The 22,397-nt window shown below is 46.9% G+C and overlaps 1 long non-coding RNA gene and 1 pseudogene across 1 annotated transcript in view; both read left to right on the top strand.

Annotated features, from left to right (window-relative positions):
* The window catches only part of LOC135213815 (uncharacterized), a 196,001-nt gene that overhangs the window by 132,322 nt on the left and 41,282 nt on the right, over positions 1 to 22,397 (top strand). The window lies entirely within an intron of this gene.
* Positions 17 to 22,397, top strand: part of LOC135214021 (serine/arginine-rich splicing factor 6-like) — a 36,070-nt pseudogene continuing 13,689 nt past the window's right edge.

Raw genomic sequence — 22,397 nt, 5'->3', positions numbered from 1 at the left:
ATTTTGGTATGGCACTATTTACTGAAAGTTAGTACCAACAGTGGCCGCCAGAGGTTAGCAGTAGCACGTGGACGTGGAAATTCCTTCCGAGTAGAGTAGTATTTGCGGCTAAAGACGGTTTAGTTAAATGTTGCTATTATAGTGCTTTCGTCCCCGGATGTTCTCGTAAGTATGCGCAGTTATTGATTCAAAGTCCCTTGTGCTGTTTTTGGAAGTATACGATGTCTGTGTATGTTGTTATGTGGGTATTGGCAAGATGCTGCTGTGAATCTCCGAGGCGCCATCTTGAATTTTGAGTGACGTTCGGGAAAGGTTTTGTTTATTCAATGGCTGATGTGTACCGGTGCCTCCGAGTATCGGTCTTTAGAGTTGGTAGCATTAAGGAATGGAAGTCTGACGAGGGTTACAGTATCTCGCCGTAACCGTCGGAAGCACCTTATTGTAAAAATACGGAAACCTGAGCTGCTTAGGGGTAGGTCGTGTCTTAAGTGACCATATCGTAGCGCACTTTCGTAAAGAATTTTGTTAGCCGGAGAGCAGCCAAAGGCCGGAGATGCTATGTTATTTTTCGGCAGTCGGTAGGATGAGGATTTACATTTGTATACTAAACAATGACTTGTCTTGTGGCTTGGGTTCCGTATTAGGGTAAAACACCGCATGGCCTGCAGCAGGCCATGTACGATCAATGCATGCCACCCTCCGAAAAAAGTACATTATAACGCGTCCTGGCGCCGGAGGGGGGCATCAGTCGCGACTTGTTGTTGGTGAGAAACGGAGCTAAAGACCTCTCCTCTCCTTTCGAAGTAAGTATTTTCTTCAAAGTTAGAAATTAAGGCCAAATTTTAAGATTTAAACAGAGGGTACTGAAAATGGCGCCCACGGCAGTGGAAATCTCACCAAAACGCTTTAAAAAATTTTTACTTACAACTAAAAATGTTTCGAAGATTGACGCCATCTCGATGTTTACGGAGTCGCTTGTGTCAACAAACTTTCCATTTCCTGTGATAAATCCGCACACCACTTGTACCCACAGACGCTGGAGCACTTTTATCAACAATCGAAACACGATTTCTCATCAACAACAAGCCAGGCGTAAACAGCTGTTTGGGTAGAAGATGACGAGAAGCGTGCTCTTGGCTAATTTTTAAATTAGTAAAACATCAATATTTTACATATTTATGATGATTAATTTGAAAATATTCGTTATTGAAAAAGTAACTCGACTCTGACTCAAATTTAAGTAATTATTTTTCTGAATTAGAACGTTCTTTCAAGTTCTGTATTATGACGTCACGACATCTTGACTTTCGTACCTATTGTAAATAATTGCTATACTCAACTGTCATTGCAGAACAGTTTACCAGTTATTCATGCAGATTGTTATCAGCTATACATGTAATTGTTATAATCGTAATGCGCATATATATCTTTATTATTTACTTTGTTCATGAAACTTACCTGACAGATATATATAGGGTAAAACATCAAAGCAGGCCACGCAGGCCAGCTACCATCAGTGCAAGCCACCCTCCGAAAAAGTACATTATAACGCGTCCTGACACCCGAGATGGGCATCAGTCGCGACTTGTTGTTGGTGAGAAACGGAGCTAAAGACCTCTACTCTCCTTTCGAAGTAAGTATTTTCCCCAAAGTTAGAAATTAAGGCCAAATTTTAAGATTTAAACAGATTTAAACAGAGGGTACTGAATATGGCGCCCACGGCAGTGGAAATCTCACCAAAACGCTTTAGAAATTTTACTTACAACAACTAAAAATGTTTCGAAGATTGACGCCATCTCGATGTTTACGGAGTAGCTTGTGTCAATAACTAACCATTTCCTGTGATAAATCCGCACACCACTTGTACCCACAGACGCTGGAGCACTTTTATCACAACAATCGCACACGATTTCTCATCAACAACAAGCCAGGCGTAAACAGCTGTTGGGGTAGAAGATGACGAGAAGCGTTCCTCTTGGCTAATTTTTAAATAAGTAGTAAAAACATCAATATTTTACATATTTATGATGATTAATTTGAAAATATTCGTTATTGAAAAAGTAACTCGCCTCTGACTCAAATTTAAGTAATTATTTTTCTGAATTAGAACGTTCTTTCAAGTTCTGTATTATGACGTCACGACATCTTGACTTTCGTACCTATTGTAAATAATTGCTATACTCAACTGTCATTGCAGAACAGTTTACCAGTTATTCGTGCAGATTGTTATCAGCTATACATGTAATTGTTATAATCGTAATGCGCATATATATATCTTTATTATTTACTTTTTGGATATATGAAGATGTTTTACTGCTGGATTATCGCCGTAGTGTGACGCAATCGTTTCGGTCCATGCCTCTGTCTGTTTTCGCACCATAAGAATTATGGGGCCGAATTTGCAATGACCAGAAAGTCGTTACTTTTAAGAGGAAAGTTAGCATTGAGGGCATATGTTTTGACTGAGAAAAATACAAATTTATTCAATAGCTAGCTTGTAAAAATACTTGGTTATAAAAACTTGATTGACAACTAAGCAGCATGTCTACTATGGGTTTTCAGAGACAGTGCAAGCACGTTTTTGGGCAATACCTATTTCTGTAACGAACACTCGTAACAGAACGAGATTTTGCTATAGTGCATTACACCCAGTGCCGTAATTTATAAGGGTATCGTGAATCACTAATCGTAAAGAATAACGACACTTGTCCTTGTACCAAGAGACAAAAACTCCATTATGCAGAAATGGATACGAACACGCGTATAAAGCTCCACCTACCCTCTCCCCCCCACCCCCCCCACCCCCCCCCGACCCCCACCCCCCCCTCCACCGCCATCCCTTTTCTTCTTCGTTCCTCCGCCTTCCTTTCTCTCTCTCTCTGTTGCATTCGGTATGTGTTGACCCTCCAAACTGGGTATAAGACTACACACAAAACGTTGAAATTGGTGAAATTAGGCTATGTATTGGAAGTATATATACATAAATATTAAAGCAATTTTATCATTATTGCATTACTATGACAACTAGAATTCATGGAAACAGTTTTATAATAATGGAACGGCGTATGTGTGAAGCCTCCCTAATGTGGCAACGATGATTTTGCCATTCTTAGCATGCAAAACCTTAAAGCATGCAAACATTAAAGGTTACATTTATTTCTGGCATACATTATGATTTAAGAAATTCAAAAATACTAATAAAGACTGAAATCAATGAAAAGTGCTAGCAAAAACAAAAAAAGCCAAAAAAAAAAAAAAACGTAGTCGTTCCTCTATGCACTTTTCCGTATTCGTTCCTCTATGGTTTTCGGCAGCCAGATGTACGAAAACGTTAGAAACATTTGATTTTATATACGTTAGAAATATCTTGTAATTTTTCGGGGTAATTTGGTTGCTAAAAAGGGATAATATACATGAATTAAATCAAAATTTTTAAATAACAATGTAAATTTAAACTAAATAACGAGTAAAGTAACAGTTTAGGGAATAAAACTTTGCAGTTTCGTCGTCTGTCGTCGTCTGTCGTCGTCTGCTGTTTGTAATTGTGTTTATGGCGCGCGCGCTTAGAAACCAGGAACAGCAACGGTTTTAAAGTGCAATGTGGAGTGAACTGAGACCAAAATGTGTATAATAACAATCAAATAAGCACTGTGGAGTTTCAGTTGTGATGGCAGTAAGGATAAAAACCGCCGATTACAAGGTAAGAATGAATCAGTTCAACCATAACCCCGGGAATAACAAGTTCATACTTTTCACTAATATAGGCAAACAAAATGTTGTTTTATTGTGCTGATTACAACTGCAATCTTGAGTAAGATCAATAAACGTTACATACATACGCTAACATTGTTCAAATGAGTGCTGGGAAGGCTGGGGAAAGATGGTGTCCGTCACTGATGAGAACGTCCATGAAAAACGTAGCCGCCATATTGGATTTCAAAACTGCCTTGAAAACATATTTTACGAAGAGCTCACATGCTTATTTTAGTTCGTATGGGGCTTTCATATATCACAATATGTTGACGAAACTTCAGTCTTTTAAATGGTATGCTTAGAGTTGCAATTGTATTCATGTTTCACCAATTAAATATCGAGTTGAATAAGAGGGAAAAAAAGACCCGTCCACCGTGATGAGGGTTGGCCTGAACTGATGTTTCCCCCTATAGCTGTATTCTCCGAAGTCCGACAGAATTTCAAAATTCGCGGCACACGCAGTGGGCGGCCAGGTGGTAGTACCCATTCCCGCCGCTGGGAGGCGGATATCAGGAACTATTCCCATTTTCTATTCATATTTTTTCTGTCGCCGGTCGGTAAACAACTGTTTACAGACCTCCGCCTAGGATTTTGAAACTTCATTAGCCGCTTAAGTATCCTAATTATTCTTTCGATTATTGACTGGGATTTGTGGCTAGGCATACGCTATCGTAAATTTTTTCATTGCATTTGATGTCTGAAGCTAGTTAGCCTAGTTTCAGACTTTGTTGTCTGCATGGGGTAAGGTGAGGCTACCGGAACTTTCGGTAGACACTCGCTTAGTAGCTATATATGACGTTTACATGTTTTCTTTGCATAAGTTCAATGTAATTAGTGTAATGTGTGACTGATTACGGAAGAAGTAGGATTCATGTACGCATATTAGAGCGTTAGAATCAGGAGTTTTCCTCCACAGTAAACAGAAGTTAGAAATAATGAACCTTCTAACCTCCTGTAGATTTTATTTTGCCTAACCCTGTGGTATGGCTTACTTGGGCCTAGAAGAAGTGTCTGCTAGAGGATTACATCAAGTAATCTTAGACTAAAGTGCTCGCTCTCCAATCAGTGTTGTGCCCCTTGTGTTGTGGAGGGGGCGTCAGATCGGCCCCATAATGCCTCTAGGCCTGGACCTCTGTCGGACTCCAGGACTCGGGGAGAGGGCATGTCGAAAAGCCGCAAGAGGGTTACGGGGGCTCCCCCCCGATCTGGCGTCCCTTCGGCAGAACCTGTTGACGCTTCCCAGGCTGCTAAAGATCGTGCACGTGCACGAATCTTGAAGGATTGCTTCTCGTCCTCCGAGGGGGGGGGCGTCCTCCCCGCGCAAGGGTTGGAGCTCTCGGAGGACTCGCGCCATCTAAGAAGCTTTAGAGAAGAGGACGCTTCACGTCCTCTCTCTCGTCAGGAGGGAACGTCAGATCGGCCCCATAACGCCTCTAGGCCTAGACCTCTGTCGGACTCCCAGGAAACCAGGGAGAGGTCATGTCACAAGCCGAAGGAGGGTTACGGGTTTTCATGCTGATCTGGCTTCCTTTCGGCAGGTCCTGTTGTCGCTTCCCAGGCTGCCGAAGATCGAGCACGTGCACGAATCTTGAAGGATTGCTTCTCGTCCTCCGAGGCGTCCTCCCCACACAGGGGTTGGAGCTCTCGGAAGGACTCGCGCCTCCTTAAGAAGCTTTAGAGAAGAGGACGCTTCACGTCCTCTCTCTCGTCACGAGAGGATGAAACAGTAAAGAGACCACATTTACCCTTTTCGAAGAATGCGCTGGCTCTTTTCCTAAGGGACCCCATATTTAAGGAAGAGTGATTTGAGCCTCCTGCGAGTGAACTCATTTTTTTGTTTATACATTATTTAAGGAGGCTCATTCTTCTTACCAAGAAAGAGTGATTTGAGCCCTCCTGCGAGTGAACGCCTCGTTTTATACATTATTAAGGAGGCTCATTCATCTTGCCAGAAGAGTGAATTGAGCCCTCCTGCGAGTGAACGCTCATGAAGAATAGAGCTGTTTCAACCTCGCTAGCATTCCAAAAGAATTTGGTAATCAAGGACATTCTAGATTCCACCTTTTGGAGGAGCAACTCGGTATTCGTCTCCTCTCCTCATGGCGCCTCCGTATACCTTATGTAACGTTCGCTTTTACTTCGAAAAGCAAGCTGATAAGTTTGACGTCCGGCAAGCTGCTTTGCACAGTCAAACAACTTTATGTCTGGTTCGGCATAAGAAGGGCAATTTAGAAGTGAGGAAGCTTTTGGAGGTGTTCGACGTCCTATAAGTAGAGACATTCTCCAGGACGCTCGGCAAGCACCTTGCGAGGGTGTCTTTGGCTTTCGGACGCTCGGCGTTCCTTTGCTGAGTGCGTTTCTGGAGATGTTCTTTTGCATTACTAAGACGCAAGTTGTCGCACAGGCGGCCACTGTCTTTGTAAGAAGGTTTGAAGGTCTTTAAGGCCCGTCTTGAAGACGAAAGCCATAAGTCTTCCTTAGTGTTCACACACTTCAGGAGCGGCTTGCGGCTCTCCATGGAGACTCGCATGAGGACGTCCCTTGAAATATTCAACGTCATACGCAAAACGCGGTCGTCATAACATTGAGAGTGGCAAGGGTCGCGCGCCAGGACGCCTCTTGGCGGGCCTTGCATGCATCAGGGCGCTCAACGAGTTCCTCTCTGAAACGTCGTTTTTCAGAAGACTTGGTGTTCTCTGCTCAGACACGCTCGTAGCTAAGCAGGACCGTTTTTTGAGGACGCTCAGAAGGACGTTTTTTGAGGACGCTAAGCAGGGACGCTCGGCCAGGACGCTTATGAGGACGCTTTTGTGGACATTCGCCAGGACGCTTCGGTGGAAGCTAGGCAGGACGCTTTGCGAGAGGAAAAGACTTTTAGAGGGCGTCTTATTTGCTGTTCAGGACGTTTCTTAGGACGCTTGACGCTTTCTAAACGCTCGTCAAGAGGAGGTTTTTTCAGGACTCTCCACAGGACATTCCTTTACAGAAATTTTTAAAAAGGATTCGGAGTTAGCGGAGAGACATACCCGAATTTTTTCTTCGATCCCTCTTTCCTCTTCATCGATTTCTCTGAGAATCGGGAAGATTATATACTCCGGATTCCTGGGTGGGGACTTTCGGTCATGTTAAAGGGTTTTCCCCTATTAGCAAAGTGCTAATAGTTTTGTCAAGTAAGGACGCGTTTTCTTTTCCCCATTGTCAAGATACTAAACGTTTTGTCATTTAAGTGGGGGACCCCACCCCCATAAAATGGGGTATTTCTCATTGACATAGATTTTAACGTTTTTATCGTTTAAGCGGATAAACTCTTTAACAAATTTCGGAAGAGCTCTCATTCATTTTCAGAGGCTCATCCGGGGAGTAAGAAAAAGACTTGTAGACTAGATCCAGGAAGTCTTATGTCCAATATCATAAGAACATTGAACGGTCCTTTTCGATCCTCGGTTCTCTCTTGATGATCTCTATTCGAATTTTACTCCCTTTTCTTGGCAAAGAGTCAAGGAGTTCTTTTAAAAAGTCTCATTCATTAGAACGTGGACAGTCGTTTTCCTTTCTTTCTCTCTTCCTCGTCGAGGAAAGATGTAGTAGAGAATTCGATGTTCAAATTACTACAATACTTACGTAGTTTATCTTTGCGTCATTTTGCTAACGCATGGCTCAAGTCATATCCGCATATCGTATTTACCTCTGCGGATAGAAGCCGAAAGAACTGTTGTTCTAGTGTATTTAATTGACACTCCCTTCAACCTTCCAAGAGTTTTCGGAGTAAGAACAACTCTTCAGGTATTTGTTACGACAACACCAACTCAGCTTCTGTATTTAGCGAATTTTGTTTCGTTTTTAAATATGCCTCCGCCGTTGAGGAGTTTCCCTTTTGCTCAGAAAACTTTCCATACCTATCCCTTCGTAAAAGGAGTAGTGCGAGACGATGAACAAGGCTGCTGTAACTGTTACTGTGATCTACGCAGTACCGGCTAGCTCCGTGACATGCGTGGTTGGTTACGTCTCTCCCCCTTGCGGGAATGGTTGAATAAGCCGTCTCTCTGCCCTACAATCATGGATTTTAGCCTCGGGTTGAGGAAATTTCTAGTAATCATGAATGAACATGCCTTCCGTTTACTTAGAAAATTTCAACAAGATATCTCTTATACTTGTTCGGTGCGGGTTTACCGCACGGTAACAGAATTCTGTACGAATCTACCGCGGCATAGCACTATAATATGCTCTCCTGCTTATGCAAAGCGCAGCCTTATTTAGGGAAGGAAGGGCAGGCTGAATGAGGGAATGGATGAGTTTGCTGGGGACCATTTCCTCGCTGGAGAAGCTTGTTTTCCCTGAATAAACAGCAATTCAGACCTCTACAATTTTTCCTCATGAAGAAATTGGAATAGCATCAAAGATCTAGTAATAATTCTAATTTTCTCTCAACGGCTTGAGGATCACCTCGGGTGATAGCGAGAGGATGCCAGACATCCGAACAGAGGAACAGATGTTCTGGCACATTTTCTGAAAGAATTGGAAAGCCAAAATTTGGGTCGGCTCTCCAGTTCCTCGAAGGGTGAGTGAGGGTTTGCTCGAGTGGCCGAAGAAATCATCTCGGATAATTTCTCAGCTCTCTCATAGCTCAAGAAGAGAGAGTTGGTTATGGGCTTGGGCACGGAACGTAACGATCCTCAAGAGGTTTCGTTAAACTAGTGCACGTCCGTGCGGGTCTTCTCGATCGAAGCAAAACAACTACTGACGTCCCCTGAGTAATCCTCACTTAGAAGTATGTCGAAAGTTTGAGGAGAGACTGAGGGCGTCCTTTCGTTAAGTTTTCGTAATATTGAAGACGAAGGAGCTTCCTCTAAGTTGTTCCCGATTCCATGATCCTAGAGGATTAGCTTTAGTCGCCACATGTTGGCCTCTAAGAGGTTGGAGGTTCACAAGAGGTCATGTCAATTCGAGAATGAAACTTGTCCAAAGGACCCTTCCCGAGAGAATCGGTGTAATCTAACATCGTCACTTAGTGAAGTATCTGATATCTCTCCTCTCTGAGTCTGAAGGCGTTCAGACTATCGAGAAGCGATAAGATCTTCAAGATTAATGGCAGTCTCTTGGCCAAGGCAAAGCAGTGCTGCCTATTTTCAGTGTCAATCAATAGGAGGGGGCCGTTCTGGAGATAGTGAAGGGAAATGACTGTTCCTCCACCTCGACCTCTGTGAATCTCTTTATGGTTCTATCTTTCCGTATGAAGTATGAGATAAGCTAGAAGTCCTAACTATTGTAGAATATGCAAATATGTTGACGGCCTCTAGGCTCAGAGATTCGGTTCTGTCAAACTACAAAGCTTCACGATCTTTGAGGTCTGGGGAGATCTTGAAATTTCTCTGGATCGGCAGGTTCCGGCATGGAACTTAGACGTAGTCTGAGTTTCTGATGCCAAAAGCATTTCGAACCTATCCTTTCTGCGAACTTAATACACGTGACCAGAAAGGCTAACATTCTAACCGCTCTAGCCACGGCAAAGTGGGTTAGTGAGGTTTTAGCCATCATCAGAGGTTTTAGCTTTAAAGGACATATGCGGTCTGTCCTCTAAGCCTTCCGTTCTTGATAAGAACGAAAACCTGTCTAACCCTTGACCCGAAGGCTTGGAGAGCAAGGGTATGGCACAAATTATTGGGCAAGGGCATTAGAGTCTCCTGTGCCCTGTCGGGTCCTCTCAAGTTTTATCTTGATAAAAAACTATAGAAAGTCGAGGTCAACGGACAATCTGCGGTGTTCCGTAAAAAGACCAGACTGGTTCATGTCCAAGAACACCCTGGCATTATAGTCTAGGAGTTCTTTTAAGAAGTCTCATTCATTATGCTTGCATAAAGATTTGAGATTTTTTCTTAATATGAATGCTCAAGAGGTGAGGGCGCGGCCTCGGAAGCATTTCAACAAAGCATGACACTCAGTAACATTCCCTTGAGTGGCCACCGCAAAAACTTTTAGCGAAGCAACTCTGTGTTGTTCGCGTTCACACTCCCGACGGGATGTGAAGACGACATTTGAGATCTGTAAGTCGCTAGGACCATACATATCCGTAGATATATATTGGGGGCAGCAAGCAACACGAATCCTATCCTATAGAAAAAGGGATAGGTGTGCTTTTAAACTTTGAAGGGTTGGTCGCTTGAGGCGCGTTCCTTTTCTTTAGCCTAGAAGTTAGGATAACTAACTTTGATAGGTTAGGTCATGTTGGTGGTTTTAGCTTCGTTGCCCTCAGAAGTATGGTCATATGGTCTAGTCACATTGTGGTCACGCCCCCGTTGACAGATCATCTAGAGAGCGCACCAGCATTACAGGTCTCATACCTCGCTGGCAACTCTAGTACGCAGAAGCAGACTTTGGTGACAGTAATCACGAAGTCGGCTATGCTAACAGGTGAGGAAACCAAGATGTATGTCATCTACTAATTTAGTTTCCCAAAAAATCCTATTCTGTCTCTTCCCACCATCCGAAGGTGGGATTCAGCTATATATATATCTGTCAGGTAAGTTTCATGAACAAAATGTTATTGTTATAATACAATTAAGTTTGTTTATACTTACCTGGCAGATATATATAATTAAAGTGCCCACCCACCTCCCCTCAGGAGACAGTGGCACTGATAAAATATGAATAGAAAATGGGAATAGTTCCTGATATCCGCCTCCCAGCGCGGGAATGGGATACCACCTGGCCGCCCATCTGTGCCGCGGAATTTTGAAATCTGTCGGACTCGGAGACAGCTATATATATATCTGCCAGGTAAAGTATGAACAAACTTAATTGTATATAACAATAACATTTTTTGGATATATGAAGATGTTTTACTGCTGGATTATCGCCGTAGTGTGACGCAATCGTTTTCGGTCCATGGGCCTCTGTCTGTTTTCGCACCATAAGAAATTATGGGGCCGAATTTGCAATGACCAGAAAGTCGTTAAAAGAGGAAAGTTAGCATTGAGGGGCATATGTTTTGACTGAGAAAAATACAAATTTATTCAATAGCTAGCTTGTAAAAAATACTTGGTTATACAAAACTTGATTGACAACTAAGCAGCATGTCTACTATGGGTTTCAGAGACAGTGCAAGCAGGTTTTTGGGCAATACCTATTTCTGTAACGAACACTCTTAACAGAACGAGATTTTGCTATAGTGCATTACACCCAGTGCCGTAATTTATAAGGGTTATCGTTGAACTCAACTAATCGTTAAAGAAATAACGACCCTTACTTGTCCTTGTACCAAGAGACAAAAACCTCCATTATGCGAAATGGATACGAACACGCGTATAAAGCTCCACCTACCCTCTCCCCAACCCCCCCCCCCCCCTCCACCGCCATACCCTTTTCTTTCTTCGTTCCTCCGCCTCTCTCTCTCCTCCTCTCTCTCTCTCTCTCTCTCCTCTCTCTCTCATCTCTCTCTTCTCTCTCTCTCTCTCTCTCTTGCCATTCGGTATGTGTTGACCCTCCAAACTGGGTATAAGACTACACACAAAACGTTGAAATTGGTGAAATTAGGACTATGTATTGGAAGTATATATACACAAATATTAAAGCAATTTTATCAGTATTGCATTACTATGACAACTAGAATTCATGGAAACAGTTTTTATAAACTGTTAACGCGTCACCCAAGTAATAATACGTTACCGCGATCTACTCGGTAGCGCCTTCAACGGGATATTACGTTCAAGACTTTAACTGTGCTTGTCAAGCCGTCAGCCCCGTAATAATACGTTTACTCGTATAGAAAGTGTAGGAACATCATTTGGTACACACTCAGCACATGGGAAACTTATTTCCAGCCTGGCAACTCTTTCCTGGTGGTCGCTTATGCTAGAAAACTGCCTGTCCCTGTTGGGTTTTCTTTCAATACGCTTCGGGCGGGGTTTATCGAGACAAATTGGATTTCGCGTCTTTCACAATGAATGTCCCAAAGAGGAGGCATATTTCTTTAGGTGAGATCAATCAAAAACTAGATGAGGAGTGTGATATTGATAACTATTTGATGATGAGAGCTCTAGTTCTGAATCCTCCAGTGTGATACAAACTTTTCTTCCAATTGCGGGAGTGAAGATTACTTTTCTTTGCCGAGTGAACTGGATCCGAGAGAGAGAGAGAGAGAGAGAGAATTTCCTACAGTTAAATACAGAATGAATAACAAGCATAAAAATCAATATTAACTTTGAAAAACTATCATCAGTGCTATGATCGCTGATTCACAAAAAAAGCGTGACGGTACGTTAGCAGCGAGCTCATCAGGGGCGGACGCTTAACAGGATAATAATGGAACGGCGTATGTGTGAAGCCTTCCACTAATGTGGCCAACGATGATTTTGCCATTCTTAGCATGCAAACATTAAAGGTTACATTTATTTCTGGCATACGATTATTAAAGAAATTCAAAATACTAATAAAGACTGAAATCAATGAAAAAGTGCTAGCAAAAACAAAAAAGCAAAAAAAAAAAAAAAAAAAAAAACGTAGTCGTTCCTCTATGGTTTTCGGCAGCCAGATGTACGGAAAAACGTTAGAAACATTTGATTTTATAATTACTTTAGAAATATCTGTAATTTTTCGGGGTAAATTTGGTTGCAAAAAGGGATAATATACATGAATTAAATCAAAATTTTTAAATAACAAAGTAATTTAAACTAAATAACGAGTTAAAGTAAACATTTTAGGGAATAAAACTTTGCAGTTGTTCCGACACGGCATACAAACCCTTCGGGTCCTTTTACAATAGGTAAGGTACTAGCGGCAGCTGATAGGTCGTAAGCTTTCGAACAAGGGGTTCGGTAGTTAAAACTGCTTGTCCGACAGTCGCGCGCGCGCGACTGTGGGAGGTAACAAACCACTTTTGCTTTCGGCCTCACAGCGAGTGGACGTGTGTGCGACGCTCTCTGCCCCGCTTCTCGTCGTTTTGCTTCTTAAGTATTTGGTTGTGTTGTGTATGTAAAGAGTTCATTGTAAGTACAATCATTCTCTCTTTCATATTAATTCACCTAATTTGTTTATGATGGAATCTCCTCCCGCCGCGATACCCCACGGAGACTATGCCCGGGTACCGAAGGGCGTAAATGCGGGAAGTTCCGCTCTTTCCCGGAGATAGACCCTCATATTTTGTGTGCTCGGTGTCGGGGGCGCGAATGCACCCGAGCCGAGCCTTGTGATGTTTGTAATAATTGGTCGGAGGCGCAGTGGACTTTGTATGAGGGCAGGAAGAAGCGAAGGCCTGCAAAGGAGTCGTCGGAAAGCTCTCCCGCGACTCCTTTGGTGACGGACACTTCGTCTTCTTTCCTGCCGCCCGCTCAACTTCCATGTCTCGCGCCTTCCCCTTCGGGTGGGGGGGGTGTCTAGGTCCCTTCTCTTCTCCTGACTTGTCGAGTGGAGGAGGGCGCTAGATACCCTGACGTCCAGTTTGTACTCTGGGTCCTCTATCCGTTCGTCGTTCTTCCGCGGAGCGGGTAGAGGATCCCCCTAATCACCCGACTTTTGCCTCCTCAGGTGCGGTTGCCGCGAAGGATGACCTCGGACAGGTGTGGGCATCGTTGGGGTTGCAGGGCGTGCCGAGTGTCCGGAGGGCTGCTCTACCATCTCGCTGGCGCCAGTGGCGGTCACCCATGCAACGGTCACGACCACCACCACGACCCTTACAACACCCGGCTACGCTTCACCTCCTCACTGGTGTACACCCAGCACGCGGTCTCTGTGACACCCACTACATCGGTGCAGGGGCCAGTCCGCCGTAACTCGGGGGAGTGTGATGCCGCACCTGGGTTTGCCGTCTGCCGCGACCGGACCTTCGTGTGCCCGAAGAGCTCGCCCCTGGACCTCCCACCGGTACCTAGGATGTCTGAGCCGCTGGTCCGCCCATCTGGACGCCTACACAGTCTGCCGTACCTGCCGTGACCACTGCTGCCGTTCCTGTACCTGCTCCTGCTGCTCGTCTGCCGTTCCTGTGATGCCTGCACCTGCTGATGTTGTTCCTGTTCCTGGCGCCGCTGCTCCCGATGCTGATCTGTTCGGACAGGTGCGTCCGGGCCCTGTTGCTTCGGCAAACAGCAGCCCCGCTCCGTCTGGATGACAGATCTGACGTCGGTCCTAGAAGGTTGACGAAGAAGAGGAGGAGGAGGAGGAAGGTGTCGTCGTCGTCTTCGTCTTCTTCGTCGTCGTCGTCTGCCGCCTCTTCCCCTTCTTCTTCTAAGGCTCCCCCGCCGAAGAAGAAGGTCGCCTCCCCCCCCCCCCTAAGGAAGTCTCCTTCGGGAACTTCTAAGGGCCCGTCTCGCTCATGGTGAGACGGGGGGTTCTTCCGCTGGTCACCCTGCTCCTTCGGGGGCAGGACCCGTCTCTTCTTCCGCAAGGAAGAAGACTACTGGGGACCAGAGGAGTGCCGGCTAACACCGGCACTTCTTCCTCACCTGCTGTCAGTGGTTCGGCCACAGCAGCAGGGTCCGTCTCGGCCGCTCGTTCGCGAGAGGTGACCGAGTGTACGGTCGCCTACCAGCGACCGTGCAGCCAGGAACCAGACCTCTGAGTCCGCTCAGCGTCAGGTTCACGGCACGGAGCGGAAGACTGGTGACAGCCGCTCACGCGACTCTCACCAGACCAGCTCTCGCTCTCGTGGCGAGCAGCTGGCTACCCGGGCGGACGTGACGGTCCATGACCGGCCACGGGCTGAGGCTGGGAAGAGGTCCCCCCGTTCGCCGGCACCAGCCACGGCTGGTACCAGCAAACTGACGCACCATGAGGATACGCACCGATCTCACCGTGACAGTGGAGCTCGCCGGTCGCCTGACCGTCACTCTCACACGAGACCGGGGCCGCTGTTCTCGGTCCAGCCGTTCTCCACAGCGAGACGGCTCGACTAGGTCTGCAGCTCGATCGCCACCGCGGGTTGGCGATCGCCTGCATCTTCCAAGCCCGCTGGTTCTGCCAGCGAGCGAGGGAGGGAGCGTCAGGTCTTCCTCTCCCATACCTTCAACCTCCTCGGGTTACACCGGGAGGGGCGAGGTATTGAGGAGTGATCGTGAGGGGTGCGCCCTTCAGGATCCCACCACGTCGTCGTACGTACCAGGCTCGGTTCTCGGACCAGCCAGGTCGTACGCACAGGTGGTTGGAGGAGACCGAGAGGGGTCTGTCGCTGCTCCTCTCCTTGAGGGAGGAGGGTCTCGGGAGGTGTGCTCCTGTTTGAAGGGACTGGACGGTCCGACTCCGCAGGACGCAGTCACTCCTGAGATCCAGAGGAACTTTGCCGAGGTTATTGCGCTGATTCGTCAGCACAACGACCTCGCGGAAGGATCGCCGCTCCCACCATCCGAGCCACGTCCCGGCTCGAGTCGTCTGGGGCCCGAAGAGGGAACCCAGACCGACGGTGGGTTTGCCGCGTTCTGAGCTTGCGGACTCAGTGCTGGACCAGGTTGAATCGCTTGTCCTCGGACAAGACGGTTCGCTCAAGTCTGGCAGGTCGAGCAAGCTGCTTCCACCTCCTCTGCTGCGACAGCGGCGTTTTTACGTGCCATCTGAAGACCCGATGCGCCCAAACAGGTGAACCCGAGTTAGCCAGGCTAACTCCGGGTGTGCCTCTGCAGCAGCTCCTGTCCGAGAACCTGTGGTTCTCGCAGCAAGAGGCACTCGGCCTGGAATCTACCCGCCATGGCAGCTTTCCAGGCCGTCTCCTGGCTAGATTGTGGTCCCTCACAGTATCTAAGGTCGCAGCCAACTCCGGGGGAATTTCTCCCGAAGATGACTCGGCCTTCAGGAGACTTTGCCAGTCTGGGGGAAGAGCCATCTCCTTCCTTGCCCCACCAGACGGTGAACCTTGGGCCCACCTGGTTCTCCGACGAAGGGACGCTGTCCTTACTCGGGTTTCCAGGGCGGCTGGGCGTGAAGCCGGCGTTGGGACTTCGCAACGGACCTTTACGGAGTTCCACGTCTCTCTTCCCAGGAGAGATGGTGGACGCTGCGGTGGACAGACGGCGCACTGACGACAGTGACCGGCTGGTTTCACCAGGCGGTCTCGAAGGCTTCTGGGCAGCCTCGGACTGCGGCCAAGTCTAAGAGCTCGGCTAGCGCTTCCTCGGTGGCTAAGACGGTAGCTGCGTCGAAGCCCCGGGGAATGACTCTGTCTTCTTCGACTTCTGGCAAGGGGAGCCGTAACCAGCCCTCCTCCCGTGGAGGCTCTGGGAAGAAGTCGAAGAAAGGGGGGAAACGCTAGGGACGGCGTTCCCCCTCACCTGCTGCCGGAAGTGGGGGGTGCCTTGGCCAGCCATTGGGCAACTTGGCAGCGCTACGGCAGCCGAAACCTGGATTGTAGATGTCCTTCGGGAGGGATATCTATTACCCTTCGAATCTCGGCCACCCCTCACCTCCAACCGGTCCAACAGCAGTCGTACGTTCCAGGGTCATCGAAGGACGTAGCACTGAGACAGGAGATCAAGACCATGCTGAGCAAGAGAGCTGTAGAAATCGTCACGGATCAGTCACCGGGCTTTTACAGTCGACTCTTCCTGGTGGAAAAGTCTACGGGAGGCTGGCGCCCGGTGATAGATCTCTCTCCCCTGAACCGGTTTGTTCGCCAGACCCGGTTCACGATGGAGACTGCACGCTCAGTGCTCGACTCCATCAGGGAGAACGATTTCATGCTTTCAGTGGACTTGAAGGATGCGTATTTCCAAATACCCATTCATCAGTCCTCCAGAAAGTACCTCCGCTTCATCCTCTGACGGGACGGTGTACCAGTTCAGGGCACTTTGCTTCGGTCTCTCAACCGCCCCACAGGTGTTCACGCGAGTGTTCACTCTGGTGTCTGCTTGGGCCCATTCGCACGGGATACGTCTGATGAGGTATCTCGACGATTGGTTAGTCCTGGCGAGCTCCCGCTCGCAGTTGCTACAGGACAGGGATCGACTGCTCGAGTTCTGTCGCGATCTGGGGATCTTGTTGTGAACTTCGAAAAGTCCGATCTCGAGCCCAAAGCAGAGGATGAAGTACCTGGGTATGCTGATCGACACGGTAGCAGGGCGAGTCTTCCCCGCAGACTCGCGGATCAGCAGATTCAGGGAGGCAGCCAACCAGTTCCTGTCTCGGCAGGAACAGGCAGCTCAGCGATGGCAAGTCGTGATCGGACACCTGTCGTCACTCGAGAAGTTAGTCCCTCACGGGCGTCTTCACCTGCGGTCTCTTCAGTGGAGACTAAAGGAGAGTTGGTCACAGGCGACGGATCCCCCAAGCTTTCCAGTGTTACTGACACAGGAGGTGAGGCAGGACCTAGCCTGGTGGCTGGACGACAGGAACCTCTTAAGAGGAGTGCCCCTGCGCACTCCCCCCCGGACATGCAGCTGTTCTCAGACGCATCGACCGAGGGATGGGGCGCACACCTGGAGGAGTTGCTGACTTCAGGAGTGTGGGACGAGAACGACAAGCACCTTCACATCAATGTACTGGAACTCAAGGCAGCGTTCCTCGCTCTCCAAGAGTTTCAGGACCGCTTGATGGGACACTCAGTGGTGTTGATGTGCGACAACACCACGGTGGTGGCTTACGTCAACAAACAGGGGGGACTAGTGTCTCTCCCGTTGTACCAGTTGACTCGGCAGGTGCACGAGTGGGCCGAGGCACACTCAATAGAGCTGTCGGCACGCTACATTCCAGGGAAGAGGAATGTAGTAGCAGACACGCTCAGTCGTCGGGATCAGGTGATAGGAACCGAATGGTCTCTACACCAGGACGTGGCGGAAAGGCTCTTCGACCTGTGGGGGCGACCAGTCGTGGATCTGTTCGCCACCCGGCACAACAGGAAGCTCCAGGTGTTCTTCTCGGCCGTGCCGGACCCATGGGCAGCTGCAGAGGACGCTCTTCAACACCCGTGGGACAACCTCTTCGCCTATGCCTTTCCCCCGTTCAGCCTGATTCGCAAGGTGATCAGTCGAGCACTGGTCACCCGAATCTCAGGATGATCCTGGTGGCTCCCAAATGGCCACAGGCCATTTGGTATCCGGACCTGCTGGCTCTTCTCGCAGGAGAACCGAGAGAGATTCCCCCTTGGCACAACCTTCTCGCCCAGCCACACGTCGAGCGGTACCACCGAGCAGTCCAGTCTCTACGTCTTCACGGCTGGCTGTTATCCACCATCTCTTGCGAACGAGAGGCTTTTCTCGTAGCGCAGCAACAGAGATGGCTGGAAACGTCCGTCAGTCCTCTGCAGCTGTGTACCAGGGGAAGTGGGCCGTCTTCTGTGGTTTGGTGTCGTAGACGGGGTCTATCTCCTCTCAGAGCCACTCTTCAGCAGGTAGCGGATTTCCTCGTTTTTCTTCGCCGAGAGAAGCTCCTCTCAGTCCCCACAGTCAAAGGATACAGAGCCGCCTTGGCGCTCGTCCTGAAACTGAGGGGATTGGACATCTCGAACTCGTTCGAGATCTCCTTGCTTATGAGGAGCTTCGAAAGGTCTTGCCCACCCAGGGACTCAGGCCCCCTGCGTGGGATGTGACTCTCGTCCTTAGGAGTCTGACTCGAACGCCGTTCGAGCCACTCCGAGAGTCGTCAGACAGGGATCTGACCCTCAAGACCCTCTTCTTGCTGGCCCTGGCATCGGCGAAGAGAGTAGGGGAACTTCATGGTCTTTCCTATGATGTACGACACTCCAGGGGATGGGGATCTGTGACGCTCGATTTCGTCCCGAACTTCGTTGCGAAGACTCAGAAACCGTTGATCCCTGACGACAGGTTCGAGTCATTCACGATTCCCTCCCTATTGGACTTCACCGATAATGATGCGGTTGAGATGCTGCTTTGTCCTGTGAGGGCGCTACGGCGCTATCTGAAGAGAACTCGACACCTCAGGCCTGAGTGTCGACGCCTCTTCGTTAGCACCGGGGTCACCAAGAAAGAAGTATCCAAGAACACACTTTCATTCTGGCTGCGTGAGGTCATCAGGAGGGCGTATGAGGCTGATGGTAGTGACGACATCCGTACGTCCCGTCCGAGAGCTCACGAAGTCAGAAGTATTGGCCCCTCGTTGGCGTTTCGTAAGAACTTCTCCGTGGCGCAGGTCCTGAAGGCAGGGGTCTGGTCTAAACCAGACTAAACTTTACGTCCTTCTACCCTTCGGGAATATTGCCCACAGGTCCTTGGATACCTTTTCCTTGGGACCCGTGGTGGCTGCTCAACAAGTTGTGTAGCTAACCCAGACCCTCGCAGGCTGAACAGCATCGAGTCCTGGTGTGACTGTGTGGATGGATGTGTGAGTGAGTGAGTGACTGGCTCTCTCTTCCCATCTTTTCCTCCTCCTCTACCTGTGGGCAGAGGGCCACGGTCGTCACTACGCTGGATGAGGACGAGATGCAGGTGAGCTATATGACAGAGCCCCACCATCCTATCCCTTTCACTAGGGATAGGAGCAGAATATCCACCACTTCCTTCTACAAGGGGGGGAAGTGGATGCCTACAAGAGTCAAACCCATGACTTTATATTTGCTCCTGTACAGGAACAAGTTCTTACATTGCTGGTACGAAGAGACGCATGCCTCTCTCTTAGTACTCGGTCCAGAGGTCTGACCATTGATCCTGCGTGTGCACACCCGATCAATCGGACAGAGGCTTGGATCCCTCCCTCGCTCTTACGACCAGGGAGGCTTCCAAGGTTGGGCGAACACCAGTCTGTTCACAAAAGACTCAGATTCCTCCCACCAAGAAGTGAGTCTTCCTATTGTAAAAGGACCGAAGGTTTGTATGCCGTGTCGGAACAAATGACAATTTGTCTAAAATTGCATTTTTCCTAACTATACAAACCTGAGGTCCTTTTACACATAGCCCCACCTCATGCCACCCCTCACTCAGCAGTTTTTGCTTGGGCCAAAAGCAAAAGTGATTTGTTTACCTCCCAGTCGCGCGCGCGCGCCTGTCGGACAAGCAGTTAACTACCGAACCCCTTGTTCGAAAGCTTACGACCTATCCAGCTGCCGCTAGTACCTTCCTATTGTAAAAGGACCTCAGGTTTGTATAGTTAGGAAAAATGCAATTTTAGACAAATTGTCATTTTCGTCGTCTGTCGTCGTCTGCTGTTCGAAATTGTGTTTATGGCGCGCGCGCTTAGAAACCAGGAACAGCAACGGGTTTAAAGTGCAATGTGGAGTGAACTGAGACCAAAATGTGTATAATAACAATCAAATAAGCACTGTGGAGTTTCAGTTGTGATGGCAGTAAGGATAAAAACCGCCGATTACAAGGTAAGAATGAATTCAGTTCAAACCATAACCCCGGGAATAACAAGTTTCATACTTTCACTAATATAGGCAACAAAATGTTGTTTTATTGTGCTGATTACAACTGCAATCTTGAGTAAGATCAATAAACGTTACATACATACGCTAACATTGTTCAAATGAGTGCTGGGAAGGCTGGGAGAGATGGTGGATAGTCCGTGAACAGACCCTGCCATCCACACGGTAGCTGCCATATTGGATTTCAAAACTGCCTTGAAAACATATTTTACGAAGAGCGTCACATGCTTATTTTAGTTCGTATGGGCTTTTATATATCACATTATGTAGATGAAACTTCAATCTTTTGATTGGTATGCTGAAGAGTTTTAATTGTATTCTTGTTTCACCAATTAAATATTGAGTGAATAAGACCCGTCCAGCGTGATGAGGGTTGGTCGTCCGTGATGTTTTACCCTATCTGCGGTACCAAGTTACAGTTTCTATCTAAGTACCCAGTTGATCGTAACCCTGAGGCTAGTGCACACAGGGAAACAATACCTCTTGCCAGAACAAACGAGCTTGCCAAGAATACTTAAGTATGCGGATAAGGCGCAAAGCGTCTCTCCGCCACTTTCTTACTGACAGCACACTAACAAACTTTACTGACAGCACACTAACAAACTTTTCCCCTTGAAAATTGGTGGTCCATAGATTTTTTCCTTTAAAAATTGACGGTCTGCGAATATTCACTTGGCCCAGGTAAATGACTTGAGTGGCCACATCTCCCGGAACATGGCCACCTTCCCATAAAAGTAATTTAATCCTCTGCCATGACTGCCCATGGTCATCAGTCAATGATTGTGGCCCTTCAAGGCAGCACATGGAGACCTCTGCTCCACTTGAAGTAAGAGTTTTCTCCTGAATTATAAAATAATGGCATACTTTTCTATTAGGGCAAATGTCCGAGTGGAGACAAAGCAACCACTGATCCCGGATTGCGGCCACATTCCCGAAAAGTTACTTGAATTTGCTGCCTTGAGGTCATGTGAATTGACCATAAAATCGTTAATAGTACATTTAGGATAGTTAGCATTTAGACCCTTGTAAATAAAGAAAAATAAGTATTTATATAAATGTTATATGCAATATGATTATACTGAGTAGTTGTTCGAATGAGCACTAGGAAGGATGTAGCCATTCCGTGAGGAACAAGTGGCACACGTCCTGAAGAGGGGACATATTTTATGAAGACTTCACATGCTTATTTTAGTCCCCCTCCCCCAATGTTATATATGCACCCTTTGCTTCGTTTAGTGGTGCATGAACACTGCTTGCATATAATTTTTTTTATTTTATTAATATTACTCAAGATTTAGTTGTAATTAGCACGATAAAACATTTTGTTGCTTATACTAGTGAAAGTATGAGGCATTAAATTCCCCGGGGGTGTCGTGTGGTTGAACTGAAATGCGTTTTAAACTTGCTATACATATGAACAAGAGTATGATCAGTACTGTATTACACTATTAACATTTACCAAATTACCTACACGTATAACATATAGAAAATGGAAAAAAACCATGGATAGGACATCCTCTTTAGCTAGTTTCCCCTAGTCCCAGTACAGTACATATCCCCTTGCAAGTCCTCACTGCTGATGTTACAGGGCATTTTAGCCTACAATTATCATGCAGAAGATTGCAGCCCATTATGAAGGTAATGCTGGGAAACAGCATAGCCAAAACTGAAAATCTTCAAAGGCTGATAAAATTGTAGTAGAAGAGTTAACTTCCATTAATGGAAAACTGAATTTATTTTATAAATTTTATGAGTGAAATAAACCTTAAGTTTAATTTTGAGACTACGGTACAGGTTAGGTATAATTTAGAATAGTGCATACATGTTACCTTTCTCCAGCAAGGTAATTTTATACCATGGGAAAGTTCTAATTACCCCACTATAATCATTTGTTGTGTTTAAGTGATTCATCTCTTTATGCTGTTCTGATCAGAGTTGCTGGTGCAACCTTGAGTTATTGTTCACCTGTATTGAAGATCTATATCCAATTGAAAGACCAGATACTGCAGACAAGCAAACGACAGGTCACCTGCACCATATTAAAAACAATTGACTAGCAAGTACTCCAGGTAAAAAAGTACCCCCAGCTTCCATTAACACAGTAATTTTGATACAAGGACCTTGGGGTTGTAGTTAGGAAGATTACAAGTTGCTTTAAAAAATTCTGATTTTATAAACATGTACTTCCTTTGGGCATTTCCTATTCAACATAATCACTTTGTTTTCCCAAGTTACCAGAATTCATGAAACTGTGAGGTCCCAAAAAGCATAATAAAATCTTGAGATTGTTTAATGTGCAATTCATGCCTGAAGTGCAAGTAAATAAAAGGTGTGCAGGCGTGGTTTTTATTTG

Source organism: Macrobrachium nipponense, chromosome 43 (assembly GCF_015104395.2).
Source record: "Macrobrachium nipponense isolate FS-2020 chromosome 43, ASM1510439v2, whole genome shotgun sequence".
Taxonomy (NCBI): domain Eukaryota; kingdom Metazoa; phylum Arthropoda; class Malacostraca; order Decapoda; family Palaemonidae; genus Macrobrachium; species Macrobrachium nipponense.
This window is presented reverse-complemented; position numbering and strand designations above follow the sequence as displayed.